Genomic DNA, 6,675 nt, shown 5'->3' with positions numbered 1-6,675 from the left:
AATATTGGACAAGTAAGGCACTTTCTTCATTTACAAAATGTAATCTTTGATCAATTTTTGTTCAAGAGAAACAATCTTGTAGATAAGAGTCATCTTTTTAATAACGCTTGATTTAAGGATTTGACTAATAAAAAAAAAAAAGGACATTCATAATGTTTGTGTTGTTAGAGCTTACATAATTGTAATGGTGTCTAGAGGTTTGTGTATGTACATGGACCTAAATCACACATCTAAGTTTCTAATTACGGACACTATCCACATCAGTGTCACATTCAGACTGTTAATACATTTACCTAAAAATGTCTTTAACTACAGCAATAAGTTCGGTTTCTATTTTGAAGTCGTCAGATTCCAAGATAATTCATCTTTGCATATCTCACATACATTTTTTGTTAACAATTTACAATAAGGATTTATCATAAGTTAACTATATTAGTTAACATGAACAATACTTACACAGAATTTATTAATCTTAATTAATAGTTAATATTTAATATTAGTTAATATCATGCTGACACAGGTGGTTGCAGTATAATTAGCACACAAAGACAAAAATAAAATCCAAATAGTCTTTAATTCAAGACTCACTCAGGAAAACGGATAACTCAGGAACACAAGAATTAGAAATAATAAAGCAAACGAGGGACTAATGAGTAATTAACAAGATGACAGGTGAGTGTGATATGATCTGTGTTGATTTTCACTTCTCAGCTGCTCACATATCCCAGTTTGGCTGTGAGCTGGATACTGATGGAACCAAACGAGGATACTTATGGTTACAAACTATGTTATGTTGGAGAGGACTTCATCAGTCTGGATAAGAGCACCCACACTTGGACTGCTGCCAATCCTCAAGCTATGATTACCAAGATTAAATGGGATTCCACCAGAACACAGGCAAACAGCAGAAGTATGTGGGTTATGGCAGGGACACTGGAGAGAAAATGTAATAATAGCCTATAAATTGTGTCACTGCAGAGCACTGCACAGTGAACGCTTATCATAAATGCATTCCCATTTTTAGCAAAAAATAGAGCACTTGTATGCTTAAAAAACAACATTTATCTGCTTAAAAATGAGAACAGAATGTGAATGACATGCAGGAGATTTTTATGGTATAAACCTGCATATTTCACACGTTGGGCATCGCTGGAGGGTCTGTACATTATCTAGTTTAAGAAGTGTGCTGCCCGAAAACAGATAATACGGGTAATAAGGGTATATTATTATGCGTAGTTTGAGGATGGGACCTTTCAGAGGTTGAGCAACATCAGAGTTACATCTGATGAGCTGAAGAAGAACAAGTTCAGCTGTGTGGTGGAGCATCAGGGCAAAACAATCAGAGAGATACTGGCAGACAGTAAGAGTGATTAATAATGTTAAGATTGTATTGATGAGCAGACCATGAACAATGTTGATGGAGATCATTTGTTTCACTTCTGCAAACATAATATATCATGCCCTGTATTATTATTAGTTGGTAGCATTACAGTCACAGATTCTGTTTTTGTATCTTCAAAAATGTTCATTAACGATCTCTTTTTTGTTTTAAATTTTTTTATCTGATCATATTCTTCAGATTCTCTTCCCATTGGTATCATTGTTGGTGTTGTTGCTGCTGTTGTCCCTCTGTTGGAGGTCATTGTGTTTAAGGTGTTGCAGAAAAAGAAAGAGACAGGTGAGACAGAGACTGTAATATTATCATGACTGTATTGAGTATGTTTCACACATTTGTGTGCTGCTCTGATGGGTGAAATTACTGAACTTAAAGTCCATTTCTCTGGTTGTTTTTCAGACTTCAAACCAGTCAATGGTAAATTCCTCATAATCTCTATTTAATTTAAGTACATTAATATCACATGGACTCTGCCGCTGGACACTGATTTATATTAGTCTGTGTATTATGTTCATATTCAAATCTGATTTTGCAACATAATGTTTGAGAAATGTATATAGTAAATCAAAATAGAAGTTTTGTTCTACAATATTTCTCTTTATTGTAATCAAAATAAATGACACTGTATATATATAAACAGTTTTGTATGCGCTGTCTGTTGTATTATTTATCTGTAATATTGTTTTCTGTTGTAGCATCTGATGATGGTTCAAACAACTCCTAATGCATGATGATGTAAGTGTTTTTATTCATAAGTATATCTCCCTCAGTTATGTGAAACAGACAAAATGTAATGTTTTTTTTTGGTATTTTAGGAGACCAGACACTTGGGAGAGATGAAGTTGAAAAATGATGCTAGTCCAACTGCACATCTGTCCAGTCATAAACTGCACAAACAATTGAACAAAAATGGACACATGCACGCAAAATTGTAGATTTCTGTGATGGGATTCATGTCTTATGATTCTACATTAATTACATCAAGTTTTTGTTCCTTCATGATTTCTGTTCATCTTGATTTACATTCATTTTGTTGATTTTACTTTATGAAAATATATTTTTCCCTGTAGTGACAAATACACAAGAATGCCAATGATTGATTAGCAAAGTTGATTGTAAGATTTGGATATTGTGACGCGTGTCCTGAGGCCTCATCAGCGTCGCCCTGGAAACGGAGGAGGAACACCTGCACGCCATCAGCGCGGGCTGGCCGGCCACACCTGAACCAAATCAAGAGACACCTACAAAAGCCGCCAACACGCACAGACTGGTGAGATACGTCTCCGACTATGAGATCGCTAACCTCCCTCTCCTTACTTGACGGAGAGCAGTGAGAGAATGCGGGCATAATTCCAGGAGAATCACAGACAAGCATCGTTTTTTTTTTCTTCTTTTTTTTTTTTTTTGTTCCCCCCCCGGGACCGGATGCTGCCATATATTCTCTTCGGCATCCGGGAAGTGCCACAAGCGTCCACCGGCTTCACCCCATTTGAGCTCCTATTCGGACGTCAGCCTCGCGGTCTACTCGACGTCGCCAAGGAAGCGTGGGAACAACAGCCGGCCGCCCATCGGTCCACCATCGAGCACATCCGCAAGATGAGGGAGCGGATCGACAGGGTCATGCCAATGGTCCGGGAGCATCTCAGGAAAGCCCAGCAGGCCCAACAACGCCACTATGATCGGGCAGCCCAACCACGGGAGTTCCAGCCAGGAGACCTTGTCTTGGTCCTAGTTCCGACGGCAACGTGCAAGTTCCTCGCGAAGTGGCAAGGTCCATATACGGTGACCGAGAGAGTGGGGCCCGTCACCTACAGAGTGCGACAGCCTGGGAAAAGAAAGGAAGAGCAATTATACCATGTCAACCTCCTAAAGCGATGGGTTGCCCTGGCCACCTCCAACCCCGTGGTTGTAGACGTCAACCCCCACCTATCGGCTGCCCAGAAGAACGAGCTACAACATCTGGTCGGTCAATTCTCCGATGTGTTCTCCCCACTCCCTGGGCGGACCCACGTCCTCCAACATGACGTACGCACACCACCTGGAACCATTGTTTGGCAGCGGCCCTACCGAGTTCCGGAGGCTCGGCAACACGCCATCGAAGGGGAGGTGCAGGAGATGTTGAAGTTAGGGGTAATAGAGCCCTCGCGCAGCCCATGGTCCAGCCCCATCGTCATGGTCCCGAAACCAGATGGCACCCTCCGCTTTTGTAACGACTTCCACCGCCTAAACGAAGTCTCCGAGTTCGATGGCTATCCCATGCCGCGGGTGGATGAGCTGCTGGATCGGCTGGGGAGAGCCCGATATATCTCAACGCTGGACCTCACTAAAGGCTACTGGCAAGTACCACTAACGGATGAAGCCAAACCCAAGACAGCCTTCTCCACCCCCAGTGGCCACTGGCAGTATCGGGTTCTCCCCTTCGGCCTGCATGGGGCCCCAGCCACCTTCCAGCGGATGATGGACATCCTACTGAGGCCCCACCAGTCCTACGCCGCAGCCTATCTGGATGATGTCGTCGTTCATTCGGAGACCTGGGAGGACCCCACCTGGAGCGGCTGCGGAGGGTGCTTGTGGAGCTGCGCAGGGCGGGACTGACCACCAATCCCCGGAAATGTCACCTGGCCCTCTACGAAAGCCAAGTACCTGGGCTTCCAGGTGGGCCGGGGCCTCATTAGACCCCAGGAGAAGAAGGTGGCAGCTATCCTCTCGGCCCCACGGCCCACCTCAAAAACCCAGGTGCGTGCCTTTTTGGGATTGGCGGGGTGCTATCGATGTTTTATCCCTAACTTCTCCTCCTTAGCAGCGCCCCTGACAGACCTGACCAGGAAGGGGCAGCCAGAGAAGATCCCCTGGGGCCCCACCGAAGCCGAGGCGTTCCGGAAAGTGAAGGCGGCTCTCACCGCGGAACCGGTACTACGAGCCCCGGACTTTAACTGCCCTTTCCTGTTACAAACGGACACCTCCAACACCGGGTTGGGAGCCGTCCTCTCCCAGGTACAGGACGGTGAGGAACACCCGGTGATTTACATCAGTCGGAAGCTGACCCCAACAGAGCAACGATATGCCGCCGTCGAGAAGGAGGCGTTGGCCGTCAAGTGGGCAGTCCTGGAGCTCAGGTATTACCTCCTTGGCAGAAAGTTCACTCTCTTCACTGACCATGCCCCATTACAATGGATGGCCCGGGCCAAGGACACCAACGCCAGGGTCACCCGCTGGTTCTTGGCGCTCCAGGACTTCCACTTCGTCGTGCGACACTGGGCGGGGACGGTCAACGCTAACGCCGATGGACTCTCGCGGATATGGGCAGCTTTCGCAGGTCTGTCAGCTTTCTCTCCCCACCCACCCCTAATTTCCCCTTTGGCTCGCAGGACCAGGACAACGCTTAGGGGGGGGGAGTGTGACGCGTGTCCCAAGGCCTCATCAGCGTCGCCCTGGAAACGGAGGAGGAACACCTGCACGCCATCAGCGCGGGCTGGCCGGCCACACCTGAACCAAATCAAGAGACACCTACAAAAGCCGCCAACACGCACAGACTGGTGAGATACGTCTCCGACTATGAGATCGCTAACCTCCCTCTCCTTACTTGACGGAGAGCAGTGTCTGACCGGCCAGCTCCGAGGCAAAACCACCACCCGACATCCAGCACTCACCCACGTGGAAGGAGGGAAGACGCGATCCTGGAGCACGAGAATATCTCACACGAGCACTTTGGCACGAATTCTTGGCACAATAAACGCACCCTTCGGGCATTCATTGACCCACCTTGTTGTGTGATTCTTCCACCGCCACAATAAATATATATATATATATATATATATATATATATATATATATATATATATATATATATATATATATATATATATATATATATATTGTGACGCGTGTCCCGGGACCTCATCAGCGTCGCCCTGGAAACAGAGGAGAATCACCTGCACGTCATTAGCACGGGCTGGCCGGCCGCACCTGGAGCCAATTAAGAAGGGGATAAAAGCAAGCCAGAAGGAGAGGAGGGTGAGACATGACTCCAGCGCACGCACCGCTAACTTCTCTTTCTCTCTGCCACAGAAAGCAGCGACTAACCGGCCAGCCCTCAACGCACGAACGACACGATCACGGAACTCTCACCCACGCAGAGCACAGGGACACGAGCGGATCCTGGAGCACGACTTCCTCACTCACGAGCACTACGGCACGCATTCACGCACCCAATAAACGCACCCTTCGGGGCATTTATTGTACCTCCGTGTCGTGTGATTCTTCCTACCGTTACAATATATATATATATATATATATATAAAATGTCAATGTAACCACCTGGGTACAACAGCCTATCCAAGTCTATAAAGCTTATTTGTGTTTTGCTGACAATTTCTGTAGGAGACTAAGAAGTCAATGGAATTGTTTAAAAAATAGTTTATTAAATGCAATATTTTAAGTACTTTAAACGGTCTAGATTTAATAATTGGGTTTTTCCAATTAAACATCTCAATATGCAGGCTTTGTATTTTATGCTTTGCAGGGGATTGTTGAGCTATTAATGTTTATAGAATTCTTTTTAATTCTTTTTTTTAAATGATTTAGATGACATAATGTACAAAATAACTGGTTCAAAATATGTTGTGCTGTTAAATTTTTACATCTGGACATTAAATAAAATATACACGATTTCTCTGAATATTGGTTGCCTTCAAAATGATGTAATGTCACTTTGATTCTTTAAAAATAAAGAAAATCTCATAAAAAGGAAGAAACAGTGAATGTCTGTCATTACTTAAAACAGCAGAAGGTATCTGAGTCCATTCATAAGATTTGAAATATAAATCAGAATCACTTAATTCGCCACTGCAGGGATGCAGTATAATTTGTGGAATCTTGCAGTGGAATAGCTGGTGAAATAAATCTGGCCATGTTACTATTGAGCAAAATATTTATTTCTACTTATTCATTTCGTATTCTGCTGAGAAATATTTGATTCCTTTTAAAAATGAATCATCGACCTAACTGACTAAATAGATAATCTGTTTATAAAATCCCAAAGAAATCTATATAAATGTCAAGGGTGACTGTGGTGGTACCAGCGATCACATGAAAGGAATAGGCTATAATATTTTTGAAGGAGAAGAATGTGCAATCATTACGTCAAATAATTTTTTCTCCATTCATTAAATTAATTTAGCTGTATTAGTGATTGGGGAACTGACATAAGCTTTCCTGCTCAGTTTGAAATTAAAACATTGTAATCAGATCAGGTTTCTATCAGATGCTTCTTCTCTAAT

The 6,675-nt window shown here is 43.9% G+C and overlaps 1 pseudogene; it reads left to right on the top strand.

Moving 5' to 3' along the window:
• Positions 1–184: 184 nt before the first annotated feature.
• Positions 185–2,643, top strand: LOC131525168 (class I histocompatibility antigen, F10 alpha chain-like; annotated as a pseudogene).
• The last annotated feature ends 4,032 nt before the right edge of the window (positions 2,644–6,675 follow it).

The sequence above is a fragment of the Onychostoma macrolepis genome, chromosome 19 (assembly GCF_012432095.1).
Source record: "Onychostoma macrolepis isolate SWU-2019 chromosome 19, ASM1243209v1, whole genome shotgun sequence".
NCBI lineage: Eukaryota > Metazoa > Chordata > Actinopteri > Cypriniformes > Cyprinidae > Onychostoma > Onychostoma macrolepis.
Note: the sequence above shows the minus strand (reverse complement) of the source record. Positions and strands in the feature narration are given on the sequence as shown.